At 35.8% G+C, this 22,696-nt stretch overlaps 1 pseudogene; it reads left to right on the forward strand.

Annotated features, from left to right (window-relative positions):
- The first annotated feature begins 18,730 nt into the window (after nucleotides 1–18,730).
- On the forward strand, nucleotides 18,731–22,188 carry LOC100374154 (cytochrome P450 2J6-like; annotated as a pseudogene).
- The last annotated feature ends 508 nt before the right edge of the window (nucleotides 22,189–22,696 follow it).

Raw genomic sequence — 22,696 nt, forward strand, 5'->3', positions numbered from 1 at the left:
GGTGATGAACCATCCCAAAGATAAACATTATGTAAGTATCTACGAAAATGCAGTTTAACACTCATTGGAGACGTATAAATTATTGTTACGTAATATTCATTATCAGATTAACCATACACGTAATACATTCCATTATATATTTAGTTCTCATTTTCTGAGGCCGCCATCTCTTCTGATCAATTTGCCAAACATTATTATAGAAGCTTCATGGGATACAAAATTGATGAAATGTTGTAAGTTATAAAAATGTAATAATCTTCTTTCACGCTTCATGTCAGTTTGTTCGAAAATACTATATATTTATATTTCTGTAATTCGCCATTTTGAGAAAACACACAGTACAGATTAAAAGGTGTCGTTACTGGAGATTATAAACATATCCTCGAGGCTGAGCTACGTCACAGAACGTTCCATGTTGCTAAGACGCGCACCAATGTGCTGGTGTGGAGCGCCGGTGGAAGAGCCGGCGAAAATAGCTAAATTCAAGAAAATTAATCCTGGAAAATTATATATGTTGGTCATGGACGGGTGACTTTGTTACACTATTCAGGAGAGTTTCAACAACCATTCCAAAGTACAGTTTTCTGAAAGTTTTTGGCCTTTGTTTTCACCGTGATGGTTGCCAGGCGTTTACCATCAAATGTCAACATTATTGAACTATTCTTATTATGGTAGCTTTACGGGGAACAATATTAATCATAATATAATAATCTGCTTTCACTATTCATGTCAAAGCAAATACAAAGTATTTTTTTTTTTTGTAATTCGTCATGGACATCCTAAACATATACATCTGTTTCACGAATAAATGGTATATTACATATATTACCGTAAATGCATGTTTTTTTTACAAGTATTGTATTTGTTTTATTAGAATGTCACACGCAACGTAATATTACCGTAATTGGTATAGTACAGGTGTGATGATTCAAACACCAAAATGGCAACAGTAACAGAAAGACTTCCCTGGCGGCGATGATAACATACGAACACGGAGCCAACAGATGAGGTTTCAACTGGTACTGGTATTATTATACTCTGCAAACATCAAGCACAATAACGCGGTAAAACTCCACTACTCCAATAACTAGATACTTAAACTCCAGTACAATTCAACGAGATCTCCGATCTGAACTCAGTGCTGAACAACTCCAGTATATATACCCCCCACTGTCTATAAATAGACCATTACATCAGCATACATAATGAGTCTGAAACTTACTACAAATTTCTAGAATGTTCCATTACCTTCTATTGCCTCCTACTGTGTTCTATTACCTATTCAACCATTTTCTAAAAAATATAGAATATTCCACCAAGACACAGTACGGTTCTAGAACATTCTCATTGACACTGAAATGGTAAATAAGTCGTATGCGACATAGAAGCGTAAATGTATGTAATGACAAAGGAGTGTCTACGGTCAAAGTAAGCCATATCTAGCACACACAAATTGTTTACAAGCACTTCCAGATCTAGTGGATTTGTGCTTCGAACAAATATGGTATTACTTTTTTACGTTTTTTTTTCTTTTATGAAATCAATATGTTTTACTTTGTCGCATAGGTGTTGTTATGACTATGTTCATTACTTTTAACTGTAAACAAGCTTCTTAAGCGTGTACCGGGTAAAGCTCGTGTATCTTGGTAATCTATTTCGATTTATTGATATGATTTTGTAATAGTCTGAGTGTACAGATGAGATGTTATCATTTGAACCATCCCAAATATAAACATTATGCGAATATCTACGAAACGGCAGTTGTGGTTATTTGTATTAGCTTTTAAAACACTAATTTGAGCAGCGTCTTTCCGAAATTTTGAAAACCTGTGATGACGTATCAATTTCTAAAGTAACTGTTTTATTATTTTTTTCAAAAATCAAGATATAAATTAAAATTCCCCTTCTCGCTACCTTAATCACGTTCTAAACATATACATCTGTTTCACGAATAAATGGTATATTACACATGTTACCGTAAATGCATGGTTTTTTTTACAAGTATTGTATTTGATTTATCAGAAGCGTAAATGTATGTAATGACAAAATAGTGTCTACGGTCAAAGTAAGCCATATCTAGCACACACAATAAATGACATTTTAGGTTTACAAGCACTTTTAGATCTAGTGGAGTTGTGCTTCGAACCACAGTCACTCTACTAGGACGGTTAGGAAGCGCTATTGTTAAAATTTTGAAAACCTGTGATGACGTATCAATTTCTAAAGTAACTGTTTTATTATTTTTTCAAAAATCAAGATAAAAATTAAAATTTCCCTTCTCGCTAAAACACGTTTAACCACACACATAATGTGGGTCTTTCTGTTAGTGTGTGAGTGAGAGCGTGTGGAATCAACGTTGTGATGACTTTCATTCAATAACACACACACACACACCAAGCGCATAATTTATAATACTATTGTTAAAATACATATTTATAAAGATTGCCCATGGAGAAAATTCATTAAAATGACAATTTGACATGCAAAAATTAAACAAAAAATGGGTACATACCGTATTCGTGCTGGAATTCAAATGCGTGACAATATAAATCTACTTAAGACCCCTTGGTTATTTATAAATAGCTACAAATGGCCTGCTTGTTTGAGAGCACATACGTATATCATACACTTAATAATACAAGTAACCTGTAGAATACTGTGTGGGTAATATTTTTTTTTTGTATTGATTTTTGTTGCATTTGCAGCAAATAGTTACCAAACAATGAGAAATCTATAGGATTGAATATACCCCACAGCTGGCTTCACATGCATTGTTCATAGTTCATATGGTGCTTACACCAGGATTTAATTACAGCACCTAGGCGGTATGTGGTTACAGCTAGCCTTAATGTTCGAGTAATCGCAAGAAATTGACATGACAATAGAAATTCATTAAAGACTGCCACTCCCATGCAATTAACAGCGAGTGAAATTCCTGGGATTGAAACATATATTTTGAAGTCACTGGTGTAGGCAACGAATAACTGCAAGTTGACATAAAGACGAGGTAGTTTATTTAATCAGTGGTCAACTAGAGGCTGAAATTATAATTAATTTGTTTATTTCAATTTCTCCTGACGTCAAATAGAATACACTGGTGAAACACGGTAGTAACTGTGGGTGAAAGGATGTTTTGGGGTGTAGTTTACATTGTATATAGAGTGGTAGGGTCGGGTGTAATGTGTTCATTTCCAACTATTATGAAGTCACGTAGAATTTCACTTAATTTATTTTTTCTGACATGTTTTCAAGCATTACATGTGAATCCAATTTTCACTGCGCTGTGTCTCAATAGAGTATGGGGGAAATGGCATATTCACTGGAATTTATTTCAGGGGAAAAATGTTTTCAGTGATAATGAAGTATTATGACAGATACCCTCCCCGTGGCTTTCATTGCGTATGGAAGTTATTTTCACGAGTGATGCGGTGTATCCTGCTGCCGTACTTTCACGAGCGAAGCCACGGGGAGGGTGTGGGGTTCTGTTATTATACACATGTCCCATATTTGATTATTTCATATTAAAAAAAGAACGTGCAACAAACCGGGATAGAAATTTAGATCGGGGAACCCAATTGCCCATTAATATGCTCCAAGACAGTGCTGCGACCTAGCAACGCTTGTCAGTGTAGAACGCGTGTCGCTGTACGTGTGAAAATAAAATAATCAGACGTCTAATTTAAGTCATTGTCCGAATAAATAACTCGTGGATGTTTAAGCGCGGTGGTCGTAGCGCAGCGCGTGTTCGAATTTCATGTAAATAAACAATGTATTTTACACGCGTTGTATACGTCGCTATGAGTCCCATATCGAACAGGACGCGACACGACGACTGTCGCCCTTTAGTTGGGACCACGACAGAACCAGAACTTAAACTGGGCGACTACGATACACGGTTGATGTTGAAGTTAAAAGTTCCTCCACAGATCTGTGCATTGGCAAACATGCCGTGCAACTGCAGTACTCCACTGACGGAATGACTTTCGTTGAAATCGGTCGTCGCTGACTCGTGAGCTGCACACTACAACCTCGTTTGTGATGTTGCTTGCTTGTCGTGGATGGACTGAGTCTTGGTTACCGGTTAAATTTTGCTAATTTGGCGTTGGTAATCTTTATTTGGAACTGAGTAACGCCGCAACGTCGCCAACAGAAACATCATGGTATATCGATGTTGATGGTTGCGGCTCCATATTAATCGGAGATTTCACTGCGGGTCCAGGCAGCGGGTGGATCTTCCGAGAGCCCTTCAAGATTTATAAAACTCAGATTCCAGGTGGTCAACAAACATTAAGTTCTCCCAATCCTAGTATTCTATGTGATGTACATCTAACATGCCAAAAATGCTGGTGAGCGATTTGAACCTGACAAAAATACTTGAAATAGATACCAGGAAGGGGAGGGGGGTAAAAGAAAAGTTATATAACATTTTATTATTCAATAATTTATTAAAATACATAAGTTTGTCCAACTCCCTGTGATACAACACCTCAGACATAGCTCATTGTACTCGGCTTGAGTGTGGGCAAAAAGTTACTATTTGAATTTTTGATATCTGTTTTCATTAATGAGAAAGTTGACCCCGAAGTTAGAGTAACTGTTCAGCAGGAATGTCTTTTTAACTCTTCTGTGATTTTTTTTGGCTTGGCTGATTTTGTCACGGTTCATACTTGACAGGCAGGTCGTACCATCACTAATTGGAAAAACAATCCTGACCCACCGCTACCATGGCAACAGCCAAAGTCTTGTAATAGCAGTGCCCAAATGATCATGCCTTTTATTGTGGCTACGTTGCGCACTGGTAAGAGATCACCGGCGCCGACATTGTTACCACTGTCAACGGAATCCCAACGCAGCTTTGAACTTTGAATAAAATGTAAATGCTGCCTCCAATCTAGAAAATACTATCGCAAAACGGTTGGAAATAATACATTTAACGGCTGAATACGTCCTAACAATAAAATAAAGTGACTTCTAATGACTGCCATGTTATTTTGCGAACCTCGTATAAGGTGCCCGGTTTTAGTTATAAACAGACGTTAGCTTCACGTTCATGTCCCTTCCATGATAACAGCCGAAAACATATTGCTTGTTTTTTACCGGTTTTCATTGCCAACCGAAGTATTTTTATTTTGTAAACAAATTTTCGTCTGCTATTTTTATTCAGTTCAAATCGTTCAGCAACATTTTTGGCATATTAGGTGTACATCACATGGAATACTACGATTGAGAGAACTTGATGTATGTTGACTGATTTTTATCATAGTACGAAGTACCAGGAAGTTACTCAGTTCCAAATAAAGATTACCAACGTCAAATGAGCAACATTTGACTGGTAATCAAGATTCATGTAATCCATGGCTAACAAGCAACATCACAAGCGAAGTTGTAGCATGCAGTACCAGTAAGTCATCCCGTCAGTGCAGTACTGCAGTCACACGGCATGTTTGCCATCAGCATTGTATTCAAACGAATCACGTGGTGTGCCGTTCTCGTTCAAACCCGGGATTCGATCAATAGGGGAGTCCCATTAAAAAAACACATTGCAAATCATGCAAGTTCAACATTTTCAAACCAATATACTAAAACAGAAATGCTCAGAGATGCAAATGAAGGATAGATATTACTTTTCACTATACACATCTCTGTTGATACTATCCCTCACATATTCTACTCCCAATTACTCCTGCGTAAAATGGACTAGCCTCTTCATGTTGACGTTCAGACTAAAATCACGTGACAGGCTGTTAAAATTGGCTGTTGTATACTCTTTCGCCGGTCTGGAAAAGGTGTTTAATTAACTCGCATTCAAGCAACAATGCAGATTTCCCAGTGGGAGTCAGACTATTCGACTCTGCCACTAAAAAAATAGGGGTGTTTTCAGCAAAAAACGAATAACCCTGGAATACACACAATATACTGAATTTCGGAACAAATCGTGCATTACTTACAGCAGCAGAATACCACAGAAATATCAGACGAAACATGAAAACACTATATATTGTATTTCAGCTTGAACCCTCTATATTGCAATTCAAGGAATTAACCCCATATGTGCATCCATTTCCCACCTTGGTATCACCCACCCCTGAAAACAAACTCTTAATACCACGCTGAAGCGTTTGGTAATAATGTGCTTGTGTAGGGTGGTGAACAAATTACTCTTGACTATTTGTATTTACAATTTTTTTTTGTGATTCGTCATGGAGATTCTAAACATATACATCTGTTTCACGAATAAATGGTATATTACACATGTTACCGTAAATGCATGTATTTTTTGTACAAGTATTGTATTTGATTTATTAGAAGCGTAAATGTATGTAATGACAAAATAGTGTCTACGTTCAAAGTAAGCCATATCTAGCACACACAATAAATGACATTTTAGGTTTACAAGCACTTTTAGATCTAGTAGAGTTGTGCTTCGAACCACAGTCACTCTACTAGGACGGTTAGGAAGCGCTATTGTTAAAAGGTGTGAACGAGCAGCTTCTGAATGAGAACCTATGCTGGTCTCAAAACTATGACGTACTAGTAATTGTCATCGGAGGGCGCTATTTTTCATTGCGTTAATGTTGCTCGAGACGACCGTGAATTTTTGAAATTGTGCTTTATTTTTACATCAAACTACAATCTCAACTGAACTATGACTAAGAGTGATATTTTATTTTACAGATGAGCGTTCTTTTGCAATCGTGAAGATGCTTTACTCGAGAAAAACGGTGTTTTATTGACAGTCTCTTTGTCTCGATCTTTAACAGTCTTTCGGTCCGTAAAATAAACCCCTCGCTCAGTTTAAAAACAATTTTATCGCTAAAAACATTGATGTCTGCAAACTTTTATAATATTTCTTTGTCCATTCTCGTAATTTTTGTGTGTTTTTATAGTCACTTTATGGCGAAATTTTGCATGTTTTCGTCGTCTATGGAGGTGGTCGCCATGTTGCTTTATTGCATGGTTTTCAATGGAAGTAATCGGACGAAAGAGATTTTTGATTGTTTTGTTTTTATATCCCCCCATTCGCTTTATTTGACGACTGATACAAATCCCGTCCAGCTGTATCGGTGATACAAGTCATATTTAGTTTCGTTTGAATATTTTTTTTATGACTTTGCTTTGTGACAATTTTATGAACAGTTTATTTCAGCATGTTCGCACTGCTTTTTGATTCAGTCGAGACAGGGTAAAATACCCGGATGTTAATTTTTGTGTGGGATTTGTTTGGGTGATATACATGTAGTATTAACTATTAATAATTTCAGAATGCCATACAAGACAGCAAGATTTTCCCGGGGAAAAACGTGTATATACAATGCATGATTATTTCCGCGTTTGAGACTGCTCTTCCGTGAAAGGGTAAAGTGCCATGTATTGCAATGCTTTGTGGGGAAAAATGACGCAACTCTCGCACTGTCTCACGATTTATCGCGTGTTTTCCGTCGCCCATTTTATGCTAATGCTCGTTAATACCGCTTTTGTTTCAATGTTTATCGAGACAAGGGTAGTTACAATGGAACGACGCGACGCTTCCTAACCGTCCTAGTAGAGTGACTGTCATATGAAAATTTGTGCTTACAACTGGTTTTTAATCCGTGTCGAAAACGTGCACAGAATGGTCGTTTTGTGCACGTTTTCGACACGGCTTATCAGCTACCTCAAGTGCCAAATCCATGAAATAAACAACCAATGTCAATAGAGTAGCCTAGGTGTTAAAAATGGATTAAGTACTGGCAAACCAACTTCTGCATATGTATGTTACTAAACGCTTGCTTTTTAGCTGATTTAGTCATCATTTTTGAACTCAGAAGCCCGCAAAACCTAATATTACATGTGAGTACGAAACAAATCCGTCGAGATTTCACGTTTTCCCGTAAAAGGGATGCTGGCTGTTCCCTCTCTGGACTCCCTCCCCGCGTATACTAGTACTGGTACTACCATGGATTAGTACCTTCCATGGTACTACCAACTCTAACCATGTCCCCATTTGGTGACACATGTAAAGCTATAAATTGGCATCAATACTCATTTCGCCCAATATTTCGCTTTTATAACATTTTATAACATATCACTTAATTTCCGACCGGAAACACGACCATGTTTTTATCCCTTTTTTTCTCACTCGCTTATTAAAAACACTGACCGCTTGTTCAAACACTGAACACTGGCACATGAGTTGTCGAAATGGTTGTTTTAGTGCTAAAGTTTGAGGATTCAACGAGTATTAACCATTATTTAATTTCGAACGACACTTCCAAACCATCATACTTTGTTTCGTTCGCGAACGTACAGCGGGACTGTGTTCCGTTTGAATCCAGGGCTGCTATATCGTTTCAACAACATGATTATCGAGACAATTACGTGATACAGGCAAGGCAACTCCTTAGGACAGAGAGCAGATACACCAGGAACATATTGATGCCACGGCCATGTATTTACAATGCGAGCATGCAGACGGGCGATATTTCTGGGTTCGCGCGCTCGAAAAAATAAGCGAAAATTATTCAACAGGCGGTTGCAAAAGCGATTAAAAATGATAATCGAAAAGCAGAAGCGAGCATGAGGTGGGGTGAAATTAGTGCTGTACATTCAGGTCCTTTGTAAAATACGATCGACCAAGATCTATATCATTCTGAGGCACGCTAGAGACAGACAAAATGCAGTTTTAAATATTGACACCGTTCGTATTTTTTAAATGAGTCAAAAAATAAATAAATTGTATGCTGCTTAAGCGATGATGGATCGAAACAGACTCGTTTTGCAAGTTTTAACGGCTACGTTCTGCTGAAGATATGAGACTTCACTTTCGGAGTTATTACCGAAGATAATGTACAACAGCAAAAAACAACAACATTTGGTTATGTGAAATAGAGTAGCATTCATGTAGGTCCAATCAGTACTGATTGTACTCGTCTATTTCGTCAACCGAACGTTACTACCCGGACCTGCTCGTCGATTATTATTGCAAATGTCATTTTTTTTTCCAGAATCAATTGGGTATAAGTACGTTATTTTAGAATGATTTTCATTTGGTTTCACCAAAGACAATTGTCTTTGGTTTCACGTGATAGTTAATCTGATTTATCATATAGCATTACAAACAGGAAGTCCTCGGCATGGGTCAGAGTACTAGCATACTCCAGACCACTCGTTTTGATGAATGGTCTGGGTGTGGCTTGTGGGTAAGAATAGAAAATGAATTTCGGTGAAGTTGTGATTATTCAGATTTTTGAGAATGGATTTTTACTATTGAAATGAAATTATCACGTCTAGGGGTGAATTGTTAATAGGTGAAGTGATGTTAAAAACATAAGTAGTTCATCTTCTTGCGTACACCGCAACAACAAAGGTTTATTTTCTAACACAGATCTCCAGTCAAGAGGGTGGCGTTTGGACGTAACCCCGGAGTTAAACCATAGACAATATAGTAGGAAGGACAAGCAACTCCAGCGATTCTATTGTAGCAGGGTAGGCTGGAAAAAAGTTAAGATGATTTAAACTAACCGTTAACATAAACTAAATATTTATTTCGATTTCTCGTTAAGGTAGAGATGCCTGACAGGTATTTTAATTAGTTAATTAGGCAACCAAGATGACCTCCCTTGTCCACAAAACTATATACAGCCAAAACAAAGTCAGCTTGGACATTCAGTTGTGAGACATGACAAAATAAACGGTGCCAGTGATAGATTTCGCGAATGAAAGAACAAAATAAACGCAATCAAAGGCGCCGACCACGCGTGTTCGAAATAAATAGAACTGACGAGAAATTTCGCCAGCATCTTTCACTCACGCAAACGCACACACATGCTATTTCCGTATATTGAATACGTTGGTAACGGAAGGGACAAGTTTAAATCATCTTTGTATTAACACAACTTGAAAGCAACAGTCTCACACTGAATATATGTTTATAAATTATCAAACCAAACAATCAATGAAGCGGACTGCGTAATTTCGTTGATGAGAGTCGCCTACGGTATTCCATGGGTATTCTAAATGGCCGTTGCTGATCACGAGTTCCCGTGTGTAGATGATTTGCTCGATGTTTTTTTTCTTCGGATTTTGATGACGGTGGAAATGATAGTGAAGAAGATCCAAACGCAATAGACACAGTAATTTATGTTAACAACTCTGTGTGTGTGATTCAGAGCCTGGGCATCAACATCGAAAATAGCGAAGATTTGCGTTTTCTTGATCGTCACGTAAAAGAAACCCTTTGAAACGCTAACAAAAAACCGAAAATAGTGAAAATAGAATAATAAAGACAATCGTGCCTCATTTATACACAAGTATTCGAATTATTTTATTGAAATTATTAATAAAAACAGGGTATAACGTAGGTAGACGTGCATTCAGGCTGAAAGACTGGACGTGTAGTCAAGATGGCGACAGACGTGAAAACGGAAAGAAAGTCTATTAAAAAAATGCGACACAGACAACAACAAAAAACAAGTGTAGTCAGTGAAAATAACAAAATTTGACGATTCATGCATCATGAAAACAATAATATTCGTGTATTTTGTCGAATACGGGGTACACACTTACACATGCATTCCGTTTGAAAGAGTATGAATAAGTAGTCAAGATGACGACAGACATGAAAACGGACGGATTGAAAGTTAATTTCAAAATAAGTGCAAGACAGAGAACAACAAAAAATGAGCACAGTCGGTGGAAAATAACATAATAAGAAGATTCATGCATCATGAAAACTAAAATATTCGAGTATTTTGTCGAAAACGGGGTACAACCTTAGACAAGAATTCCGCACCAATTTTCATATGGTGTTCGAACAAATATGGTATTATTTGTTTACGTTTTTTCTTTCTTTTATGAAATCAATATATTTTATGATGTCACATAGGTGTTGTTATGACTATGTTCATTACTTTTAACTGTAAACAAGCTTCTTAAGCGCGTAACGGGTAAAGCTCGTGTATCTTGGTAATCTATTTCGATTTATTGATATGATTTTGTAATAGTCTGAGTATACAGATGAGATGTTATCATTTGAACCATCCCAAATATAAACATTATGCGAATATCTACGAAACGGCAGTTGTGGTTATTTGTATTAGCTTTTAAAACACTAATTTGAGCAGCGTCTTTCCGAAATTTTGAAAACCTGTGATGACGTATCAATTTCTAAAGTAACTGTTTTATTATTTTTTTCAAAAATCAAGATAAAAATTAAAATTCCCCTTCTCGCTACCTTAATCATGTTTAATCACACACACAATGTGGGTCTTTCTGTTAGTGTGTGAGTGAGAGCGTGTGGAATCAACGTTGTGATGACTTTCATTCAATAACACACACACACACACCAAGCGCATAATTTATAGTACTATTGTTAAAATACATATTTATAAAGATTGCCCATGGAGAAAATTCATTAAAATGACAATTTGACATGCAAAAATTAAACAAAAAATGGGTACATACCGTATTCGTGCTGGAATTCAAATGCGTGACAATATAAATCCACTTAATACCCCTTGATTATTTATAAATAGCTACAAATGGCCTGCTTGTTTGAGAGCACATACGTATATCATTCACTTAATAATATAATGTGCTTATGTAGGGTGGGAACAAATTACTCTTGACTATTTGTATTTACAATTTGTTTTGTGATTCGTCATGGAGATTCTAAACATATACATCTGTTTCACGAATAAATGGTATATTACACATGTTACCGTAAATGCATGTTTGTTTTTTTACAAGTATTGTATTTGATTTATTAGAAGCGTAAATGTATGTAATGACAAAATAGTGTCTACGGTCAAAGTAAGCCATATCTAGCACACACAATAAATGACATTTTAGGTTTACAAGCACTTTTAGATCTAGTGGAGTTGTGCTTCGAACAAATATGGTATTATTTGTTTACGTTTTTTTTTCTTTTATGAAATCAATATATTTTATGATGTCACATAGGTGTTGTTATGACTACGTTTATTACTTTCAACTGTAAAAAAGCTTCTTAAGCGTGTAATGGGTCAAATTCGTGTATCTTGGTAATCTATTTCGATTTATTGATATGATTTTGTAATAGTCTGAGTATACAGATGAGATGTTATCATTTGAACCATCCCAAATATATTAATTAAATAAGAAATGTATGGGTTTAGATTGTCCAGTCAGCCACATTTTTACAATTTTCTTTTAATAATTTCAATTTTTACAGTAATTTTAAAGAAAAATGACGAATTAAGGAAAAGCAATGCAGGATTTTGTTGACATGAGGGTTGAAAGCATATTATTCTATTACGCCCTTTATTTTCAAAAAAATGTGTATGGTATGGTATGTAAAACATTTATATGGTGTGCTATCAAGCTACTATTATAAAGTTGGTTTATTAATCCTGACCTTTGATCAATAAAGATGTCGGCCTCAGAAAACGGTTAGTGTTGGCAATGACATGCGGTAACTTACTATCCGATGTAATTAAAACTGAGCTTACAGAGCTTTCATGTCAATGTGATGATAAATACAATTCGTCCTATGTGCAGGCTGGAAGGACGAGGGCATCATATGCCCGTAGTTCACAAATTTTAGTAACATTTAGACAAATTGAAATATTGACAAGAGTACGCTGTTTTGACAGACCCTGACCCTGTGTAAATTTGCATGTACGGAAAATTGTGATTATAAAATCAAATGATAAATTCATTTGAATTTCCGAAAAAAAGTGTAAAGTAAGCTATGCCTTGAAAAGGATGTGTACAATTCGAAAAACAAAATTGGTATAAGCTCAAATAAATGCAGATATATATTGTTTCAGTTATTTTCAAATTTGCCTGTGATTATGTGTGGACAGCATTTGTCGTTGCTCCGTTGGCTGAACTTGCCACCGGGACTGAAGGTTGGCCATTTCTAGAGGTGCTAGTTAACACTCGATGAGTGGTAGTGCTAAATGGGTATAAAGCTGCGACTGGATTATTGGTGGTCTTATATTTTCTGGAAGACCAGATACCTGGGTCGTCAAAATATTGAGGGATAGTGCAGGTAAGACACAAACAGTGTATTGTATTTTCTCTTTCAAATTTAATTTTGTTTAATTGCGTTTCTTAATATAATGATGGAATGCAATCTGTTGAAAATTCACATAATTAATGACACAAGTTCATCGTAATCAGAAATTCCTAATTGCACAACTGCAAGACTCGTCTCAATAATCGGTCCTCTACTCACAGACGTATTAAGTCATTCAAGGTCTCCATGGCGGCGATGAATACTTGAACTTTCAACAAGCGAAAGGCCTTTTCAACATGATTATCCGGGTTTACTATTTGAAAATATTATGATCAATGTATAGTCTTAACGTCATTCGCAGTTCTTCGACCATCAAAGATTGACTGGCATGAAAAGTGAAAGCTGATTATTATTTTACGCTCTTGTTTAGCTATATAGCAGGGATAAACCACATTTGTGGAGACCAGTGAATGATAGAATTATTGCAGCCAGATTTAATTTCAATTTCATTAAAACAACAATTATACATGTATATGCACGATCAATGGAAGCGACAGACAGCTTTTATGACCAGATGCTAACAGTAGTGGAAAATGTGAAACAACATAATATGGTGATAATAACTGGTGATATGAACGCCAAAGTATACACATTGGTGAAAGATTATTTAAATTCTGTAGGTTCAACAAATTTGTTATCACAGGCACATTCTTCCCGCACAAGGACATACACTTGGTCATCACCTGATAAATAAACTCATAGCCAAATTGAAACGTTTTGATCGATAAGAAGTACAGATCGTCAGTGAGAGACACATGGGTAACGAGAGGGGTAGATGTCAGAAGTGATCACCAACTTGTGAAAACACAGATAAAGCTTGAACTTAAGAAACAAGGCAAGAATGAAAATCCAAAAATGAAATACGATACCAGCAAACTACAGAATCAAGCAACAAAGAATCGGTTTTCAATTAAACTCAAACCTACAAATTTGCTGTACTAGAAGCAGTACCAGAAGACGATGTAATTGAGACATTATCCGACTATTTTACACAGATAGTATGTGTACTGTGCAGTCATAGATGGAGGCAAAAATCAGAATGGTTCCAAGTGAAGACAGGAGTGAAACAAGGGTGGGCAATGTCTGAATTTTTGTTCTTCCTGGTGATTGATAAGGTCATGAAAAAGACAACCAAAGATAACAACACAGGGATCAGATGGAAAATTATGAAGACCTTGATTTTGCAGATGGCTTCGCCCTCCTATCTACCAGTCACTCCCAAATGCAAAGGAAACAAATTTGTTAGCCTGGCATGCAAAGAAAACATGACTCAAAATCCACAACAAGAGGACAAAGATCACGAGAATGAACACAAAGAAAGATGATGCTGTTCAGCTAGAAGAGATTGACGTAGAAGATGTGGATGAATTTACATATTTGGGTGCAACTGTAAGCAATGAAGGTGTTGGAGGAAGAGACATGAGTAGTCGAATAAATAAAACTAGAGTGGTATTACCAAATTAAATAAAGTGTGGCGATCAAGGCAATATGGAAGAAAGACAAAAATCAAGCTATAAATCATTAGTCAGGCCTGTACTCCTTTATGAATGTGAAACATAGAAGATAAAACTGGTGAGAATAAATTGAACTCCTTTCAATACCAGTGTTTGAAGAAAGCACTGCAAATATTCTGGCCTAATATCAGTTCAATAGATGAACTTTACAATCACACCAAGGATAAGTCAAGAGGTTAGACAAAGAAGATGGAAATGGATTGGACATAATAGGAGAAATCAAAGTAATCACTATTGTATGATTTGACGTGGCATCCAGATGGAAAAGGAAGGTGGACAGGCTTATTAAAACAACATGAAGGAGAACAGTGGAAAAGGAGAAAAAGTTGGGTGGATGGATAGATGGTAAACTTGGAGGTCATGGGAAGTGCACAAGACAGACGGAACTGGAAGACAAGCATTATAGCCGTGTGTGCCAGGAGGCACGAAGAGGATAGATGACATGAGAGATTAATGAATCTTCGTATGTGAACAAATTTTTTAAACCAGGGGTAACCTGGCATTGCAGGAGTTGTTATTGTTGGCAATGCAGATTCATTACTCGACATTCATTACTCGGAAGAAATAGCGAGCATATGAAGCAAGAGTGGCATAGAGAATTACTCAACCACAACCTAAATTGAGCTGTATATAATGCCAACTGTAGCAATAAACAAAGCAACTGTCACTGGAAGTTGTTTCCCGCAGCTCAATGTATTGTATTACCAAACTATAGGACGCCTGTCAATAAACATGTTTCTACGACAACTGCAGCCTTCTGTAATATCACAAAGTGATATTAGCTTTTTAGGAGCGTCTGACATTCCAGCAAAAGAAACACCCTGAACCAGTGTTGTTGTTTATTGTTGCCTATTTCTATTATTATTTCATTTTGTTCTGGTTCGTTTGTTTTTAACTAGTAGTCGGTTTATTAAAGATAAAAACAAACTAGAAGAATATATTTACTATTTACAAATATATATTTGTTAGAATTGAAAACATACTTAACTTTATTTTATTCTTATTGACACATTTTACATTGGTATTACTCATCTGTGCTTCACATTAGCCAATCAGAACGACTTGTCGTTTACATTACTGTTCTGAGTGAATTTGACGTGTTAGTGTTCATATTGCAATGACTATCAGAGTGTATCTTTTGAAATAATTTTGTATGCCAAATATTTGTCGTAATTTATTTCGAATTGTACACATGACATGAACATCTCGAAAATGACATATTATTACAATTGTCTAGTATTGTATTTTCCCAGCAATTCAAATATCAAGTAATGAAGGGGAATCTTAGTACGAATGTCGTCAATATATGCGTGTGTCTTACCATGTAAGAAACGCCACATAATCATCGGTGTCCGGGGTAGTTACACTCAGCCACTTACCGACATTTTTAAAGTGACATATCAGACCAGTGGTGCTGTACCGATATAAGATATTCTGTACACAGACTTTGGCATGACAGCCAAAGTGACATTGATCGTTTTTTCAAAGATTTCCACATTTCAGCAAATCTACATCATAACTGTATCGGATCTGGAGCTAACCCAGTAATACTCGCACAACCCTCAAAATAATAAAACGAAATATGAAAAACTTTTTTACAATTCACTAGTAATATTATTTTTCTTATAATATTAACACGTCACCAGTTCAAAAGTACAATTTATTACAATGCTATAGATAACACTTTTAAATGGAAAATACTAGTTACGTGTTGAACTTCTTTAGCGAGATTCTATCCAGTCTAGCTTTTAAGCTTACACTTGTCACTTCATTGTATCAAAGTTATGTTCGACGTGATTATACAACACCAACATTGCTAAGTAGGTGTTTTTAACGTTCTTTCACTCAAACTTAGGGCAACATTTCTAATAATAATTGCTATATCCCGGTACATTGATTCCATAAACTAGAAGATAATGTATTCGTAGTCACAATAAAATGACATATTTAACTCTCCGATATATTGGAAATGTCTGTTTAGAGCAAAGTATTAACTGATTGAGACATTTACGTACATGTCATTTTGATGGTAATTACGTAACACAATGGATAACTCAATATAATGTGTGATTAATGAAATCTTCGTTTGTTTCTAGGGTAGTTTGTAATCATAATGTACGATATGGCATAACAATTGAAATTCCTTTTTCAGATTCGAGAGAACTGTCTGGGCGTCATTCGCACCTTTTTATTGTATTTAAGTATATAACAAGTAATATCAAGCATCTAAACAACATGTCTGCAAACAAATCTATGATCATATGTAGATTGCGGTAGTGAGGGGGAAAGATGACTGGGAAATAACACAAGTATAAAGTGAACCAAATGTACTTGTATACATTATCCTGTGGAAATCTTAGAGGCTGGGTTGTATTATGTCATGTGTAAAATGATTTTCAGGAAAGTTGAAATGTTGTGACGAAGGTCTGCTCTCTTGTGATAGCCTAGACATTTAACATGCGCCGTGAACTTGTTTGGATACAATGCTCTTATCAACTTTAGCAATGAACAAAACAACCGTTGGAGGCTGTTTCCCGCAGCTCAATTTGTTGTATTACAAAACTATGGGACGCCTGTGAGTTAAAATGTTTCTATGGCAACTGCAGTTGATCTACAGTCTGCTGTAAGCTCACAAAGTGCATGTTTTGACCCTGAACATCTCAACATCAACATTTCATGCCAGCTTTTTAAGGAGCTTCTGACATTCTAGCAAAAGAACCACCCTAAAACAGTGTTTCTTTTTATTGTTGTCTATTTCCATTATTATTTCATTTCTTTCCGGTTAGTTTTTGTTTTTTTACCAAAGGTAAAAAAAACTAGAAATATTTATTTACTAAATATGTGTTAGAATTAAAAAAACATCCTTTATTTCATTCTTATTCACACATTGTACATCAGTATTACTCGTACACTGTGACTTAGCCAATCAGAACGATTTAACGTTTACATTACTGCTCTGAGTAAAGTTAACGTGTTAGTGTTTATATTGCAATATTATAATAGTGTATATTTTGAAATAATTAGTTTGTCAAATATTTGTCGTCATTTATTTCGAACTGTACACCCATTAACCTTACATTTATGTAGTAATTGTATTTTCCCAGCAATTCTAATATCAAGTAATGAAGGAGATTCTTAGTACGAATGAAATCAATATTCGCGTGTGTCTTACACATGTTGTCTTTGACAAACACACCGCATTCATCACATATTAAAGTATAGTGTCCCGCCGTTAACGGTAGACATTATTCCAATGTACTCGTAGAATATAGCTTTATATTTGTTTGTCTGTTTTGGTGAAGTTTGAATCTCGGCGGAAAATGTGATTTACATTTCCTATTGTTGGAGTTCAAATCATGAATCCCATCTTCCGATCGATCTTCATCTTCATCAACTGTCTGTCTTTAGAAACGCCACGTACTCCACGATGTCCGGGGCAGTTACACTCCTTTGCTTAACTGCATTTTTGGCGTGACAAATGAGACCAGTGGTGTTGTACAGATTTACGATATTCTGTACGCAGTAGACTTCGCGCTTTTGAATTATGCCCACAAGATAAAAAAATCATCTGTGCAAAGTATTGTTATCGACTATTTCTCATTCTAGCTTTCTGCACTAACTTAAGGATTGGTTATATCTGTGCTAACATATCCAGATGTAGCTATAGCAATGGTGCATAGTGAATAGTATGCTATTCATACTTACATTGTGAGGTATTATACAATATACACATTGAAGTACACCGCTGATTTGTCAGTGCACATTGTTCCGTATTGTATTGTATTAACAGGCTTTACATGGCAATGAAACAAATATATAGAGAACAATTGTTCGCGCTTATTGTCCATGAGGAGCATACCAAAAAATATACTCCTAATAGGAGATCCCGTAATTATAATACTTAATATCAGTTGCGCGCGTGATTATGACGTAGAAGTGACTATATTAATGTAACGCAAAAGTACTGCAAATCAATATATCATTTTAGCTCAGGGAATACCATCATATTCTCTGATTTCCTAATACTTTGATCTTGGCCTGTCATTTCAGACAGTTTTTTTTCATTGATTTTTACGGTTTTTTGTAACGAATTATGATCACTGTACCAATTATCGCCATAGTCTCAGTCGTGACAGCTTGCGTATACTGGTCGCTCAGATCGAAAAATGATTACAATTTGCCACCAGGACCTAAAGGTTGGCCAATTGTGGGGATGCTTTTCAAATTGGGTGATACACCACACTTGCAGTTCGTGGAATTTGCGAAAGAGTTTGGTAATATATTTTCGATGAAGGTTGGTACTCAACGAGTGGTGGTGTTAAATGGCTATAAAGCTGTGACTGAAGCATTGGTGGAAAACAGTCTCGTGTTTGCTGACAGACCAGAATCATGGATCTTCAAAAGAATGAAAAATGGTGGCGGTAAGAATCAATAGTTAATAGTACAGACCCATTAGTGTACAACTAGCATCAACACAAATATCAGTTTACAACTCGTTGCATTTGCGTTGTGTGCAGACATCGTGATTGGCAAGTATAAGAAAACCATGTTATAGAACTGAAAGGGTTAATTAACCAGAAAAAGAAAAAGAAAATAGTTTTGTAGGCATAAGGCAACTATGCGATGTATTAATTTGGAAATGTATATTCTAATGGCCGAAGATTATACTGAACTTAGTACTATCATATTCATGTTATCGCGATTAATTTAGATTTAGAATTAAGAGTTCCAAATCACGTAAATTGCGAGAAATCTAAACTAGAATACAATAGATCCTTTAGTATATATTGAATGAATTGTTAAAGTTAATTGGGAAAGCGACAATTTAAGTGAAATATAATAACGTCAAGCAAAAGTACATGGTGACAAAATTATATAGAAATTCGAGGTCAAAGTCTTCGAATTCAGAGTAGGGTGCTCAAGTTTTATTATATTATATTATTATATATTGTATCACTTTTGTTATTATTTTACATGTACATAATTTTAACAATTTTGTAAGTATAATATGTACGTTGTGCGTTAGAACATTAGCTTTATTTAACTGTTTCAGGTAGACATAATAACCGTGTTGGGTACAAACGAGGGCAGCTAAAGAACTATTTAAGACAGCTGAGAAAGGTGGATTTCCAGTTGAAAAAGATGAATTTTCAGAGAAAATGGACTGAAATAGAGATAATGTGTGTTTCACAGAGAAAATATGAACGTAACATAGTTTTTAAACTCTCAAAATACCCGCAAAAATATGAAAATATCGCGGTCACGACAGAAGATATATTATATATATATAAAGGAAGGAAAACTGGATTACAAGATATTTAGTCGAAAGCAAAAAAAGAAGCTTCATTCATTTTAAGCGATATAGCGACCGTTAATATGCTCTAGCAATAGTTAATCTATTTTTGAGTGATACTTTTTTAGTGATATAATTTTACATGCTTTAAAATACTTTATTTTCGCTTGGGATTAATTTTCACCATTTTCGCTGAAGGAATGATTTAGTGAAAATTAAATCCAGCGAATATATATATTTTACATTCCGCTCATCAAAAAGCAGTAAAAATAAACTACATACAAAACACCCAAACAATCTTTTCAAAGAAAATTAATTCCAGCTAAAATAAAGTATTTTACAGTACTTGGTTTGCTCATTGAATAAACGCTCCAAAACAGACCACATGTGGATGGTGTTAATGTTTTTTTCAACTATTGTTACTAACATAATCTTGTGTGTGAACAACGCATAGTTCTTTTGTATATATTATCTTTCCGTTAACATATACAGTGTCATTCTAACATAGAGAATTTCTCCCTTTGACATCGTAGCCTACAATCTGCTAGCAGGAGCTTTAGTTTGAAACAAAAGTGAATATGGAATTAATAAATATAAAAATATTTTCGCTTTTAATAACTCAACTTCCTGGCTTCGCCTCTGTTGAAATTCACAACAAATCACTGAATAACGATGGCAAAGTAACACATTATCGCTGTCGTTGGAACCTCTGGAAAAAGCTTCAGTTCTGTATTTTTTATATTTGTCCTTTTTTCAAGATTTGTTTCAAAATACTAATTGTGCCATGTAAAAAATAAACAAATCGATTTGATTGTTATTTCTGCGTTTCTTTTTAGGTCTGGCAACTCGAAGTTTTGACCATGTGTGGAAGAAACATCGCACGTTTATGGTGACACAATTTCGTAACTTTGGTGTTGGCAAGGGTCTTGATATAAAGATTCAAGAAGAGGCCGAGTCGCTGTGCCAAGCGCTAGAAGCATCCAACTCCGAGCCTGTTGACTGTCATCTTTTTCTACAGCACGCCGTCACCAATGTTGTATGCAATATTTTATTTGGTAAAAGATAGGAATATAGTGACACAAAATTTCAAAATTTGTTAGTACTGAGCACCGACTTTGTCGCTAAAGTGAAATATAATATCTCAGCTAACTTTATTCCTCTGCTGTGGCATATTCCATATGGCAAATTAAATGTCTTAAAATCTACATACGCTAAGCTAAATGAATTCTTCAAAAAGCAAATCCAAGCACGAGAAGACGTAATATATTTGAATAACCCAAGAGATTTCACGGAAGCTTTACTCCGAGAGCATTTTCGCAAGCAGGAATTGAAACAACAATCAATCCTCGACGATTTGGAAAATGATATGGAAACAATTACTCATCTCATAAGTGAATTATTTCGAGCTGCAACAGAAACCACTCACACAACACTGCGATGAACTATGATGTTTATCGCCACACATCCAGAAATTCAAGAGAAAATCTATCAAGAGATAGAGGATGTTGTTGCCGAGCAACCATCAATGATCGCGACAGTATTCCATTCATCCAAGCAGCTATACGAGAAACCATGAGAATGGCAACGCCCGCACCTCTGTCTCTTCCACATAGTACTATCAAAGATTGTAAAATCGGCGATTATGATATTCCTAAACATAGTTATATCATGCCCAATATTCCGTTCACATGGATCCAGAATACTGGGCGCATCCGGAAACATACGACCCAAGTCGATTCATTGACCCCGATGGAAAACTGGGAAACAGGGTTGCCTTCATGGCTTTCGGTAAAGGTGAGTGTTGCACTGATGTAGTTTAAACCAATTAAATGTTGTTCTCTTATGAGCAAAAGCGCAATAAAAAGATTTATTTGTCCAACCTATATTATTGCAATGAAGCTAGATTCCGTAAATATTCTCGAATCCAAATATTTATAATGAAACAACGGTTCATGTGATAAATGAATAAATACCGACAACGAATTCAATTCAAGTGTAGTTCTTATGAGGAAATATTGTTGATTGTATGAAACGGTTTGGCGGATATATAATATTTCGGTCACACTCCTGTCTCAGGCAACCTTCCTATTTTCCCTACTATCTCGAATTACTGACAATTAAAGTTGTACCTGCTAATAATGTCCGTTACTTTGCATATTGTATTAATAGGTCATCGTAAATGTCCTGGTGAATACCTAGCCTGGAATTAGTTATTCCTGTTTGTTGCATACGTCATGCAAAGTTTCCGATTTGAGTTGGCAGAGGACGCTCCACTAGTGAAATGGGAAGGTCTCACAAACAACCCTGCATCCCACCGAATTCGCTGTATCACACGCACGTGAGAAGTTGCTGCAGAGGTCGCTGAATTCCATTGTCGTTTAATTTATAGTTGTCATTTATTATTGTATTTTTCAAATGGATACATGGACTTTGGTACTGGTAAAATTTAGATAATTATGAGGCAACTCATTTGGGTTCATTTCATTTTATCGTATCATTTGTATAGTTATTATTTATTTTTGAATACTGTGTTTCATCTGTGTTTTACTGATTACCTAAGGGGTATTTATAGGATGTCATGTGTGAAATATAATATTTATTAATAATGAAAAAATAACATATGTTTACATATATTGAGCTTAAATCCAGCCAAAACTGTATATACACAAAATTGTACGAACGCCTCCCCATTGACTTTGGATAGGGATGCAGATAAACTATATATGATTGGTCGGTTGGTTGTGAAAACATGTTCTGTTCAACACACACTGAAGAGAAAACTGTTCTCCGCGTGATAAAGTAGCGAATAATTTTCAAAATACTGTGCATAATTTATAGAAAACCATCCAC

Source organism: Saccoglossus kowalevskii, chromosome 3 (assembly GCF_978046115.1).
Source record: "Saccoglossus kowalevskii chromosome 3, keSacKowa6.1, whole genome shotgun sequence".
NCBI classification, from domain to species: domain Eukaryota; kingdom Metazoa; phylum Hemichordata; class Enteropneusta; family Harrimaniidae; genus Saccoglossus; species Saccoglossus kowalevskii.